The sequence below is a fragment of the Saccopteryx bilineata genome, chromosome 4 (assembly GCF_036850765.1).
Source record: "Saccopteryx bilineata isolate mSacBil1 chromosome 4, mSacBil1_pri_phased_curated, whole genome shotgun sequence".
NCBI classification, from domain to species: domain Eukaryota; kingdom Metazoa; phylum Chordata; class Mammalia; order Chiroptera; family Emballonuridae; genus Saccopteryx; species Saccopteryx bilineata.
In genome coordinates this window covers 42836414-42849575 of record NC_089493.1, presented here as the reverse complement: position 1 = coordinate 42849575, position 13162 = coordinate 42836414, and the positions used below count along the sequence as shown (strand labels likewise).

At 36.7% G+C, this 13162-nt stretch overlaps 1 protein-coding gene and 1 non-coding gene across 2 annotated transcripts in view; both read right to left on the bottom strand.

Moving 5' to 3' along the window:
- SLC35F4 (solute carrier family 35 member F4) overlaps positions 1-13162 on the bottom strand; it is a 207251-nt gene that overhangs the window by 85710 nt on the left and 108379 nt on the right. The gene's annotated exons all lie outside the window — the stretch shown is intronic.
- TRNAV-AAC (transfer RNA valine (anticodon AAC)) lies at positions 12500-12575 on the bottom strand. The gene has a single exon. It is a non-coding gene; the product is annotated as a tRNA-Val (tRNA).

Below are 13162 nucleotides of genomic sequence, written 5' to 3'. Positions count from 1 at the left end.
TACGAACTTTATTCGTTCTGTAACCAAGCTCGTAAGTCAGTCAACTCATATATCAAACTGCTAATACGGGACCTGTGTGCCAACGTGCCAACTAGCGGCAGCTTCCTGAATCACGATTCATAGCTCAGAATTTCACTTGGATCTCGAACAAAAATACTGACTGAGTTGCAGCTCGTATCTTAAAAATTCGTATGTTGGTCTGTTCATATCTCAAGGTACCACTGTACATTTATTGCCTATATCTGGTTGTTTGTCTATTTTTTAATTTATAATATTACCTTTTAAAAAATGACTTTAAGACAGATTCTCACTTATTGTTTGAAAAATATGGTTTGTCAATAATCCATTTTGGTACACCATTTACTGGCAAATTCCCTTGTTCTGAGGTGTTAAATTACATTTACTCCTTATTTTAAGAGATTCCCTGGCCCTTCCCTTGGCCCTTGGAGGGGTTAGAGTTTCTCTTTACTCCTACCTAACACCAACAAGGAAACACAATCTAACTGTAAAACCTCCACTTATAGCCCAAAAGGTTGAATAACTGGCCTGCAGCAGTAGCAATCTGCAGTTACTTGTTTTTCGTATCATTTATGTGCCAAGCTCCACCTCCAGGTGGAGCGAGTGAGCTGGGAAGTCACTGGAAATGTTGAGGTAAATGTTTCCAGAAAGACCCATCATCTACAAAACTGTGTCACCCAATTTTTGTTGACTGCCTATTGGTGTACTCCAAACATGACAAAAATAAGAAAATACTATATGTTTCATTATTCCTTTTACATTTATGAATGTAAAAGCTGTTCAGTAACATGTACAACAGCTGGTTTTGATTCTCAAAGAACAGACTATTCCAGGGAAATCAACACAGGCAGCTTCACAGCTTTCTTTTTTCATTTGACTGTTTTAAAAAATATGTGTACTTCTCAAAGAGCTGAACTTAGCAAATGAGTTGGGCATTAAGTCTAAGTAAGGAAAGTGTTTCCTACAATAATGTCCCCTAACATTTTTTCAATCTGTGAAGATTTTATACACTCAAGAGAGTTGGTTATATTCTCTTTTTTTTTTTTTTTTTTTAATTTTTATTTATTCAGTTTTAGAGAGGAGAGAGAGAGACAGAGAGAGAGAAGGGGAGAGGAGCTGGAAGCATCAACTCCCATATGTGCCTTGACCAGGCAAGCCCAGGGTTTTGAACCGGCGACCTCAGCATTTCCAGGTCGGTGCTTTATCCACTGCGCCACCACAGGTCAGGCGAGTTGGTTATATTCTCAATAAGGACCTGAGCATTGACCAGACATATATTTTTTTCCCAAGAACTTTAAATACGATGTATTTATGATGCTAGGTCCCAAAGTCAAACTTCAGAAATAAAAGAATTTCTTCTAGTTCAATTCCTTCATTTAAAAAAATCCCTTTTTAAAAAGAAATTGTAGAATATTAAATAATTTAGAAAAGAGCATAAACTAAAGATATCAAACTCAATAATTTATAACTAAGTCAACATTGTATAATCACTTCCCAGATCATGAGATAGAACAGTGGGAGTACCCATGGAGCTCCCTTCATATATATCCTCTGCCAGACACGATCTAAAACAGGACCCATGCCTGCACTTGCATGACTCACCTTGCCCTGATCCCAGTCAGCTCCAGTGTCAGTCGGAGCCTGTGGTAAAACGGAGAGGATGTGAGAGTAGAAGGCATAAGACCTTAGTTTGAGTTCTGCTGCTGCTTCTTACTTGTTGCCTTCTCTAAGCCCTTTATCCCTCTGAGCCTATCCACAGTCAAGAGGCCTTCTTTCTTAGGATTTTTGTGAGTAATGATAGGAGCAAAAAAATACAACCTTTGCTTTCAGAAACTACAGATCTTATTGAACTCTGTGTGTGTGTGTGTGTCCCTGTGTGTATGTGTGTGTGTCTGTATGTACGTCTGTGTCTGTGTCCCAGGTGTGTCTGTGTGTATGTTTCCCTATGTGTGCATGTGTCTCTGCATGTGTACATGTCTGTGTGTGTGTGTGTTTGTGTGTGTGTGTACTGTAAGGGGGACTCCTATGTCACCCTCTGGGGCAAGCCCTAAGCCTTTCAGGAAGCCAGCCAACTTTCTCAGCTTTTTAGAGCCCATCCCTTCATCACTGCTCCCCCTTCACCAGAGGAAGCTCCCTCCCTCTTTCAACAGGCAGATATCTGTTTCTATACACTAGGGCCAAGATGGGAGGATGGAATGTCTTCTCTGAGGACACTGCCTTTGACTGTGCTCTGGACTGTGGCCCTGGTTCTCTGTGGCCCTAGCTTCTGCCTCAAGGCTCTTGTCAGTCAGGGTGGTCTGCCTCTCCTCGCAGCTACACCACCCTATTCTAACCACTGTCACCTCCAACCAGGACCTGTGCAATGTCCACTTCATCTGGTTCCCTGCCCCCATTTCTTTAGCTCTGTTACAGTCCATTCCCCTTTCAACAGACAGAGTGCTTTTGATATTTTTTTAAAGAAAATCAAAACATACCACTCCCCAATTTAAACCCTCAGCAGGTTCCCTTTGCACTTAGAATAAAAGTAAAACTGTATAACCTGGCCCAGGAGTTCTATAACTTTAGTTCACAATCATGGAGACAGCTTGATGACACATGGAATGCTGGGCCCTGTCCCCAGAGTTTCTGATTCAGGACAGCGTGGGGCCTGGGAGTTTGCATTCAAACAAGTTCTCTGGTGATACTGATGTTGCTGGCTACAACCACACTGAGAATCAGATCAAGCTCGCTACGCTGCCTTGCTTGCTGCCAAGGTTATCTTTCTTTTCTTCCTTAAAAGCAAACATTTAGAGACCTTTTGTGAAATCTCCTTGAGTTTGTCGTGATCCTCTGACTAAAACCTTTAGGTCAGAATTTTTTAACTTGTTTCAAACACTGACCTCTTTTTGGTGTGAAGTTATGTAAAAGAAGTTTGCATGGCTACAAATACATTAAGTGTAATCATAAGCCAGAATGTACACGTGTCACCATCATGTATTAACTATTCTCATGTGACTGGGATTCTGAGCAGAACAAAGGATGATACTAATGAGTAATTCTACATTCATTTGAGTTTGAAATAAAAGTTTTAAAAGTCCTATTCCATTAAATGAAATCGACAGACCCTTAATTTGATATCAAATGTCAAATGTCAAATGTAAGAATCTGAGCCTGCGCCTGAGCTGAGCCACAACGTGAATGTGACCATGAACCTGACCATGACTACAGTCAGGCAGTATTTTTTGTCTTGCTACTTTCATTCTATGCAATGTCTGTAAGAGTCATATAAACATTTTGTGAAATTGCAGTGTATTCATTTTCATCACAGAATAGCTTTTCATTGTATGAATATACTACATTTAATGATCCATTCTAATGTTAATAGGCATTTAGTTTTTTCTCATTTGGAACTATTACAAATAATGGTGGCAGTTTAATAGGAATTTCACAAAATCTATCCATCAGTTTGGGAAGAACTGACCTTTTTGCACTACTGAGTGTATGAAACACATTTCGAAGTGTTCCTTCTTATTCTGTTTTTGAAAGAGTTTAAGAAGAATTGGTATTAATTCTTTAAATCTTTCGTGAAATTCATCCATGAAGCCATCTGTTCCCGGGATTTTCTTTGTTAGTAAGTTTTTGATTAATGGTTCAACCTCTTAATTTTTATTAGACTGTTCTTCCACTTTGGTAGGTTGTTTGTTTCTAGAAATTTATCTATTTCTTCTAGATCATCCAATTTTTTTGGCATATAATTGTTCATAATAGCCCTTATGGTTCTTTTTATTTTTAAGATATTCATTGTAATATCCCTTCTTTTACTTCTGATTGTTTATTTGAGTCATCTCTATTTTTCATAAGTAGTCTAGTGAAAGATTTTTTGATTTTGTTTTTTCAGAGAATGTCTTATTTTTGTTGATTTCTCCCTATTTTTCTATTCTCTAATTATTGCTGTTCCTTTCTTTATTCTTTTTTTCCTTCTGCTAAATTTGGGTTTAGTTTTGTTCTTTTTCTCATTTCTTCAGGTGTAAATTAAGTTGTCTATCTTAGATATTTCTTCTTTTTTAATGTAGGCATTTATTGTTATAAACATCCTTTTAGTACTTCTTTTGCTACATTCTATAGTTTTATATGTTACACTTTTATTTTTATTTGTTTATAGATAACTTTTTAAAATTCCCTTTTGATTTCCCCCTTTATCCAATGGTTATTTAAGAGTGTGTTATTTAGGTTCACTATGTTTGTGAATTTTCTCATTTTCTTACTGCTGTTGATTTCTTGTTTGATTGCACTGTTGTCAGAAAAGATAATTTGGGATGATTTTGATTTCTTAAGTTTGTCAAGATTTACTTTGTGACCTATCTGTAGTCTGTCCTAGAAAATGTGCCATGTGCACCTGAGAAGAAGTGTATTTTTCTGCTAATTGGTAGAAAGTTCTGTATATGTCTGTTAGGTCCATTTGTCTAGGGTTAATCGGTTCTGCTGTTTCCTTATTGATTTTCTGTGTGGATGATCTAGCCATTATTTAAAGTGGAGTATTGACATTTCCTACTACTATTCTATTGCTGTCTATTTCTCCTTTTAGATCTCTCTATATTTAATTTATATATTTAGGTATTCTGATATTTGTTATGTATCTATTTATAACTGTTATATCCATTTTGGGAAGGTTGGCTCTTTTATTATTACATAATTACCTTTTTTGTTTCTAGAGACAGTATTTTACTTAAAGACTATTTTGTCTGATATAAGTGCAGCACCCATGGTTTCCTTTGGTTACTATTTGCCTATAATAACTTTTTCTATCTCTTCACTGTCAGCCTATGTGTGTCCTTAAATTTAAAGTTAGTCTTTAATAGACAGCATATCAGCAGATCTTGTTTATTCATCCAGACACTCTATGCCTTTTGATTTGGGAATTTAATCCATATATATGTAAAGTAATTATTGATAGCTGAGGATTATTCTTGTTTTGTTGTTTTCTGTTCATCTGTGCTACGGTTTTGTTTTCTTCTTTTCCAAGTGAAAGGAGGGGATAAAGAGAAACAGACTCCTGAATGCTCCCCAACTGGATCCTCCTGGTGACCCCCATTGAGGGCCATGCTCGCAACCAAGCTATTTTTAGTGCCTGAGGTGTGGGCTTCATGGAGCCATCCTCAGCACACAGGACCAATGCGCTCAAACCAATCAAGCCATGGCTGTGGGAGGAGAAGAGAGAGAGAGAGGGGGCTAAGGGGAATGGGGAGGGGAAGAGAAGGAGATGAACACTTCTCCTATGTGCCATGACTGGGAATTGAACCCAGAACATCCACACGCTGGGTCAATGCTCTACCAGAGTTGTTTTTTTCCTCTCTTCCTCTTTTGGCATATACCTTTGTTAATTGATGACTTCTTATAGTTATTGCTTTGTTTCTTTTCTTGTATCTCCCAATATCACTTTTAAGCATGTATATAAAGTTTTTATTTTTATTTTTTAGAGAGAAAGACAAAAAGAGGGACAAACAGGAAAGGAGAGAGATGAGAAGAATCAATTCTTCATTATGGCACCTTAATTGTTCATTGATTTCTTTCTCATATTCTCATATGTGCCTTAACCAGGGAACTCCATCCAAGCCAGTGACCCCTTGCTCAAGCCAGCGACCTTAGGCTTTAAGCCAGCAACCTTTGGGCTCAAGAGAGCAACCATGGGGTAATATCTGTGATCCCATGCTCAAGCCAGTGACCCCATGCTCAAGCCAGAGATGTCAGGATTTCAAGCCTGGGTCCTCTGCATCTCAGACCAAAGCTCTATCCACTGCACCACTGCCTGGTCAGGCAAAATTTTAAGTATAATCTAGACAAATGATTTAAAGAATTTAATATATATTTAATATATATAATAATGATCTTCTCAATAGACAGAAAAATTATTCATTAAAATTAATTTCTCATTTGCAATGGTTTTTTTCTTGGAAATTCTTAACCAACGAGGAACAAAAGGAACTTCTTTAATTACATAAAAGTATGTATCAAAAACTAACAATAATTATAAACTTAATGCTGAAACTTTAGAAACATTCCCTTTAAAGTTAGAAATGAAGGATGGTGTCTGCCATTCTTACTTTTTAACATTGGTCCTATCCAATGAAATAAGATAAGGAAAATAAATGAGAAGAATTAGAAAGGAAGAAATAAAATGTCCTTATCTATGAGCACCATAGAATATCCAAAAGAATCTACAAACAATTAAAATTAATAAGAGTTAAATAAAGTGTCTTGTTACAAGATGAAAGTATAAAAATCAATACCATTCTGCCACAATAAAATAAAAATATAGAACAATTTCATGATCTTCCAAAATTCCCTTGTGCTCATTTGTAGAGAACCTCTCCTCTGACCCATAGTTCTTAAGAACCATTGAGTTGCTTTCTGTCCCTATAATTTTTTCTTTTTAAATAAAGTCATACAAAAACAAAATCACATAGCATTGAGCCTTTTGAATCTCACTTTATTCATATAGCATAATGCATTTAAAACTCATCCATGTTGTTGCATGAGTTCATTTATTTTTTTTAATAAATTTTTATTAATGGTAATGGGATGACATTAATAAATCAGGGTACATATATTCAAAGAAAACATGTCTAGGTTATTTTGTCATCAAATTATGTTGCAAACCCCTCGCCCAAAGTCAGATTGTCCTCCATCACCCTCTATCTAGTTCTCTGTGCCCCTCCCCCTCCCCCTAACTCTCTCCCTCCCTCCCTCCCATGTCCTCCCTCCCCCCCGACCCTTGGTAACCACCACACTCTTGTCCATGTCTCTTAGTCTCATTTTTATGTTCCACCAATGTATGGAATCATGTAGTTCTTGTTTTTTTCTGATTTACTTATTTCACTCCTTATAATGTTATCAAGATCCCACCATTTTGCTGTAAATGATCTGATGTCATCATTTCTTATGGCTGAGTAGTATTCCATAGTGTATATGTGCCACATCTTCTTTATCCAGTCTTCTATTGAAGGGCTTTTTGGTTGTTTCCATGTCTTGGCCACTGTGAACAGTGCTGCAATGAACATGGGGCTACATGTGTCTTCACGCATCAATGTTTCTGAGGTTTTGGGGTATATACCCAGTAGAGGGATTGCTGGGTCATAAGGTAGTTCTATTTGCAGTTTTTTGAGGAACCACCATACTTTCCTCCATAATGGTTGTACTACTTTACAGTCCCACCAACAGTGAATGAGGGTTCCTTTTTCTCCACAGCCTCTCCAACATTTGCTATTACCCGTCTTGTTGATAATAGCTAATCTAACAGGAGTGAGGTGGTATCTCATTGTAGTTTTGATTTGCATTTCTCTAATAACTAATGAAGCTGAGCATCTTTTCATATATCTGTTGGCCATTTGTATCTCTTCCTGGGAGAAGTGTCTGTTCATGTCCTCTTCCCATTTTTTTATTGGATTGTTTGTTTGTTTGTTGTTGAGTTTTATGAGTTCTTTGTAAATTTTGGATATTAGGCCCTTATCTGAGCTGTTGTTTGAAAATATCAGTTCCCATATAGTTGGCTGTCTGTTTATTTTGATATCAGTTTCTCTTGCTGAGCAAAAACTTTTAATTCTGATGTAGTCCCATTCATTTATCTTTGCCTTCACTTCTCTTGCCATTGGAGTCAAGTTCATAAAATGTTCTTTAAAACCCAGGTCCATGATTTTAGTACCTATGACTTCTTCTATGTACTTTATTGTTTCAGGTCTTATATTTAGGTCTTTGATCCATTTTGAATTAATTTTAGTACACGGGGACAGGCTGTAGTCGAGTTTCATTCTTTTGCATGTGGCTTTCCAGTTTTCCCAACACCATTTGTTGAAGAGGCTTTCTTTTCTCCATTGTGTGTTGTTGGCCCCTTTATCAAAGATTATTTGACCATATATATGTGGTTTTATTTCTGGGCTTTCTATTCTCTTCCATTGGTCTGAGTGTCTATTTTTTTGCCAATACCATGCTGTTTTGATTATCGTGGCCCTATAATATAGTTTAAAGTCAGGTATTGTAATGCCCCCAGCTTCATTCTTTTTCCTTAGGATTGTTTTGGCTATTCGGGGTTTTTTTATAGTTCCATATAAATCTGATGATTTTTTGTTCCATTTCTTTAAGAAATCTCATAGGGATTTTGATGGGAATTGCATTAAATTTGTATATTGTTTTGGGTAATATGGCCATTTTGATTATATTTATTCTTCCTATCCAAGAACAAGGAATATTTTTCCATCTCATTGTATCTTTTTCGATTTCCCTTAACAATGCTTTGTAATTTTCATTATATAGGTCCTTTACGTTCTTTGTTATGTTTATTCCTAGGTATTTTATTTTTTTTGTTGCAATCGTGAAGGGGATTATTTTTTTGAGTTCGTTTTCTAATATTTCATTGTTGGCATATAGAAAGGCTATGGACTTTTGTATGTTAATTTTGTATCCTGCGACCTTACTGTATTGGTTTATTGTTTCTAATAATCTTTTTGTGGAGTCCTTCGGGTTTTCGATGTATAGGATCATATCATCAGCAAAAAGTGATAGTTTTACTTCTTCTTTTCCGATATGGATGCCTTTTATTTCTTTGTCTTGTCTGATTGCTCTGGCCAGAACTTCTAGCACCACGTTGAATAAGAGTGGAGAGAGTGGACAACCCTGTCTTGTTCCTGATTTAAGGTAGAAAGTCCTCAGTTTTATGCCGTTTAATAGGATGTTGGCTGATGGTTTATCATATATGGCCTTTATCATGTTGAGATATTTTCCTTCTATACCCATTTTGTTGAGAGTCTTAAACATAAAATTGTGTTGTATTTTATCAAAAGCCTTTTCTGCATCTATTGATAAGATCATGTGGTTTTTGTTCTTTGTTTTGTTGATATGGTGTATTACGTTAACTGTTTTGTGTATGTTGAACCATCCTTGAGATTCTGGGATGAATCCCACTTGATCATGATGTATTATTTTTTTAATATGTTGTTGTATTCGATTTGCCAGTATTTTGTTTAGTATTTTAGCATCTGTATTCATTAGAGATATTGGTCTGTAGTTTTCTTTCTTTGTGCCATCCTTGCCAGGTTTTGGTATGAGGGTTATGTTGGCCTCATAAAATGTGTTTGGAAGTATTGCTTCTTCTTCAATTTTTTGGAAGACTTTGAGTAGAATAGGAACCAAGTCTTCTTTGAATGTTTGATAGAATTCACTAGTATAACCGTCTGGGCCTGGACTTTTATTTTTGGGGAGATTTTTAATAGTTTTTTCTATTTCCTCCCTGCTGATTGGTCTGTTTAGGCTTTCTGCTTCTTCATGACTCAGTCTAGGAAGGTTGTATTGTTCTAGGAATTTATCCATTTCTTCTAGATTGTTGTATTTGGTGGCATATAATTTTTCATAGTATTCTACAATAATTCTTTGTATTTCTATGATGTCTGTGGTGATCTCTCCTCTTTCATTTTGGATTTTATTTATTTGAGTCCTGTGTCTTTTTTTCTTGGTGAGTCTTGCCAAGGGTTTGTCAATTTTGTTGATCTTTTCAAAGAACCAGCTCCTTGTTTTATTGATTTTTTCTATAGTTTTTCTGTTCTCTATTTCATTTATTTCTGCTCTGATTTTTATTATCTCCTTTCTTCGGCTGGTTTTGGGTTGTCTTTGTTCTTCTTCTTCTAGTTCCTTAAGGTGTGAAGTTAAGTGGTTTACTTCGGCTCTCTCTTGTTTGTTCATATAGGCCTGAAGTGATATGAACTTTCCTCTTATTACTGCTTTTGCTGCATCCCAGAGATTCTGATATGTCGTATTTTCATTTTCATTTGTCTGTATATATCTTTTGATTTCTGCGCTTATTTCTTCTTTGACCCATTCATTTTTTAGAAGTATGTTGTTTAGTTTCCACATTTTTGTGGGTTTTTCCCCCTCTTTTTTGCAGTTGAATTCTAGTTTCAAGGCTTTATGATCAGAAAATATGCTTGGTACAATTTCAATTTTTCTAAATTTGCTGATATTGTCTTTGTGGCCCAACATATGGTCAATTCTTGAGAATGTTCCATGTACACTAGAGAAAAATGTATACTCTGTCGCTTTGGGATGAAGTGTCCTGTAGATGTCTATCATATCCAGGTGTTCTAGTATTTCGTTTAGGGCCACTATATCTTTATTGATTCTCTGTTTGGATGACCGATCTAGAGCCGTCAGCGGTGTATTGAGGTCTCCAAGTATGATTGTATTTTTGTTAGTTTTTGTTTTAAGGTCAATAAGTAGCTGTCTTATATATTTTGGTGCTCCTTGGTTTGGTGCATATATATTAAGGATTGTTATGTCTTCTTGATTCAACTTCCCCTTAATCATTATGAAATGACCATTTTTGTCTCTGAGTACTTTTTCTGTCTTGTAGTCAGCATTATTAGATATGAGTATTGCTACGCCTGCTATTTTTTGGGTGTTGTTTGCTTGGAGTATTGTTTTCCAGCCTTTCACTTTGAATTTGTTTTTATCCTTGTTGCTTAGATGTGTTTCTTGTAGGTAGCATATAGTTGGATTTTCTTTTTTAATCCATTCTGCTACTCTGTGTCTTTTTATTGGTAAGTTTAATCCATTTACATTTAGTGTAATTATTGACAATTGTGGGTTCCCTACTGCCATTTTAAAAATTGCTTTCTGTTAGTTTTGTATCTAGTTTGATTCTTCTCTTTTGTTTTTCTATCATTTGTTTTTGTTTGTTTGTGTTCCATACTTCTTTCCTCTGTTGCTACCTTTTTTAAGTCAAGTGTTTTTGTGGTGGTTTTTTTAAGGGTGGTTACCATTAAGTAATGAAAAGGGTACCTACCATATTCATTGTAGTACCCTATCTTATAAGTATTTCTGCACTTCATCATCCTTTGCTACTGTTAATCTCCATCCTCTCCCCCCTTTTTTTCCTTTGTTGTCACAGTTTAAGTTTGGTTTTATTGTGTTCTTGGTGGAGCTGTTACTTGTGGTGTTGTTTTCTTTTGTTCTTTGAATCTGGTTGGAAAACCCCCCTTAGTATTTCCTGGAGTGGGGGCTTTCTGTTGATAAATTCTCTCATCTTTTCTGTATTTGTGAATGTTTTTATATCTCCTTCATACTTGAAGGATAGCTTTGATGGGTATAGTATTCTTGGCTGAAAGTTCCTCTCTTTCAGGGCTTTAAATATTGGGGTCCACTCTCTTCTAGCTTGTAGAGTTTCTGCTGAGAAATCTGATGATAATCTAATAGGCCTTCCTTTATATGTTGTACTCTTCTTTTCCTTGGCTGCCTTGAGAATTTTTTCTTTGTCATTGGTTTGTGTCATCTTTATTATGATGTGCCTTGGAGTGGGTTTGTTGGGGTTAAGAAAACTTGGTGTTCTGTTTGCTTCTTGAATTTGAGGCTTTAGTTCCTTCCTCAGGCTTGGGAAGTTCTCGTCTATTATTTGTTTGAGTATATTCTCCATTCCATTTTCTTTCTCTTCTCCCTCTGATATACCTATTATTCTTATGTTATTCTTTCTGATGGAGTCAGACAATTCCTGTAGGGCTTTCTCATTTTTTATTATTTTTGAGTCTCTTTCTTCTTCTCTCTGTTGTGCCTCAAGTTGTTTGTCTTCTATTTCACTAATCCTATCTTCAATCTGGGCTGTTCTGTTAGCTAAGCTTGTTACCTCATTTTTCAGCTCGTGAATTGAGTTTTTCATTTCTGTTTGATTTGTTTTTATAGTTTCAATTTCCTTGGTAATATATTCTTTGTGTTCATTGAGTTGTTTTCTGATCTCCCTATATTGCCTTTCTGTGTTTTCTTGTATATCTCTGAGTATTTTTAAGATTTCTATTTTAAATTCTCTGTCATTTAGCTCCAAGGCTTCCAATATGTTAAGTCTTTTCTCCATAGATTTTTCCACATCTATTTGTGTTACCTCTCTTTCTTTTGTATCCATAATATTCGATTTCCTCTTTCTTATCGGCATCTGAGGGTGGTCTTATTGATAGCATGCAGGCGCACTCCCTCGCGGCTTGAATGAGCGTCGCTGCGGTAGCTTCCTCCACACCCTCGTCTCTCAGATTCAAGTGATAACAGTCCTTTTGCTTTCAGTTTGTGTGGAACTCCGGAATGCTCCGAGGATAAATTTTTCTGTTTCTAGTTGATAAATTTGTTGTGATTTAGGGGAGAGCTGTCGGACGTGCTTCTCACTTTTTTCATTTTTTCTGAAGCTGGAAACAGGGAGAGACAGTCAGACAGACTCCCGCATGCGCCCGACCGGGATCCACCCGGCACGCCCACCAGGGGCGATGCTCTGCCCACCAGGGGGCGATGCTCTGCCCCTCCGGGGCGTCGCCATGTTGCGACCAGAGCCACTCTAGCACCTGAGGCAGAGGCCACAGAGCCATCCCCAGCGCCCGGGCCATCTTTGCTCCAATGGAGCCTTGGCTGCGAGAGGGGAAGAGAGAGACAGGGAGGAAAGCGCGGCGGAGGGGTAGAGAAGCAAATGGGCGCTTCTCCTGTGTGCCCTGGCCGGGAATCGAACCCGGGTCCTCCACACGTTAGGCCGACGCTCTACCGCTGAGCCAACCGGCCAGGGTCATTTATTTTTATTACTGAGTCATATTCCACTGTATGGAGTACTACAGTTTATTTTTCCTTTTACCAGTTAAAAGATATCTGGATGTTTCTAGTATTTTTGAAATTATGACTACAGCTGCTATAAGCATTTAAATATAAGTCTTGAGTAAACATAATTTTCATATTTCTTGGATAAATTTACAGATGGGAGAGCTGACAAACTATTTTGTATTCCCATAAACAATATATGAAAATTTCAGTTGCTCCATATCCTCTTCAGCATTTGATATTATCAGTTGTTTTTTAACCACCTTAATATGTGTGTAGTGATACCTTGTGGTTGTTTTCACTTGTATTTCCTTAATGACTAGTGATATTGGTTGACAGTTTTCTTTCAATGTCTTTTATTTTGGTGGCAAGATAATGCTTACTTTATATTAATAGAAAGAATTGGGAAATGTTCCTTCCTCTTCTATCTTCTGGGGCAGATTATGTAGAATTGGTATTATTTATTCCTTAGATAATTGATAGAATTCACCAGTGAAATCATCTGGGCCTAGAAAGTTTTTACCTATAAATTTAATTTCTTTATTATATATAAGGCAAT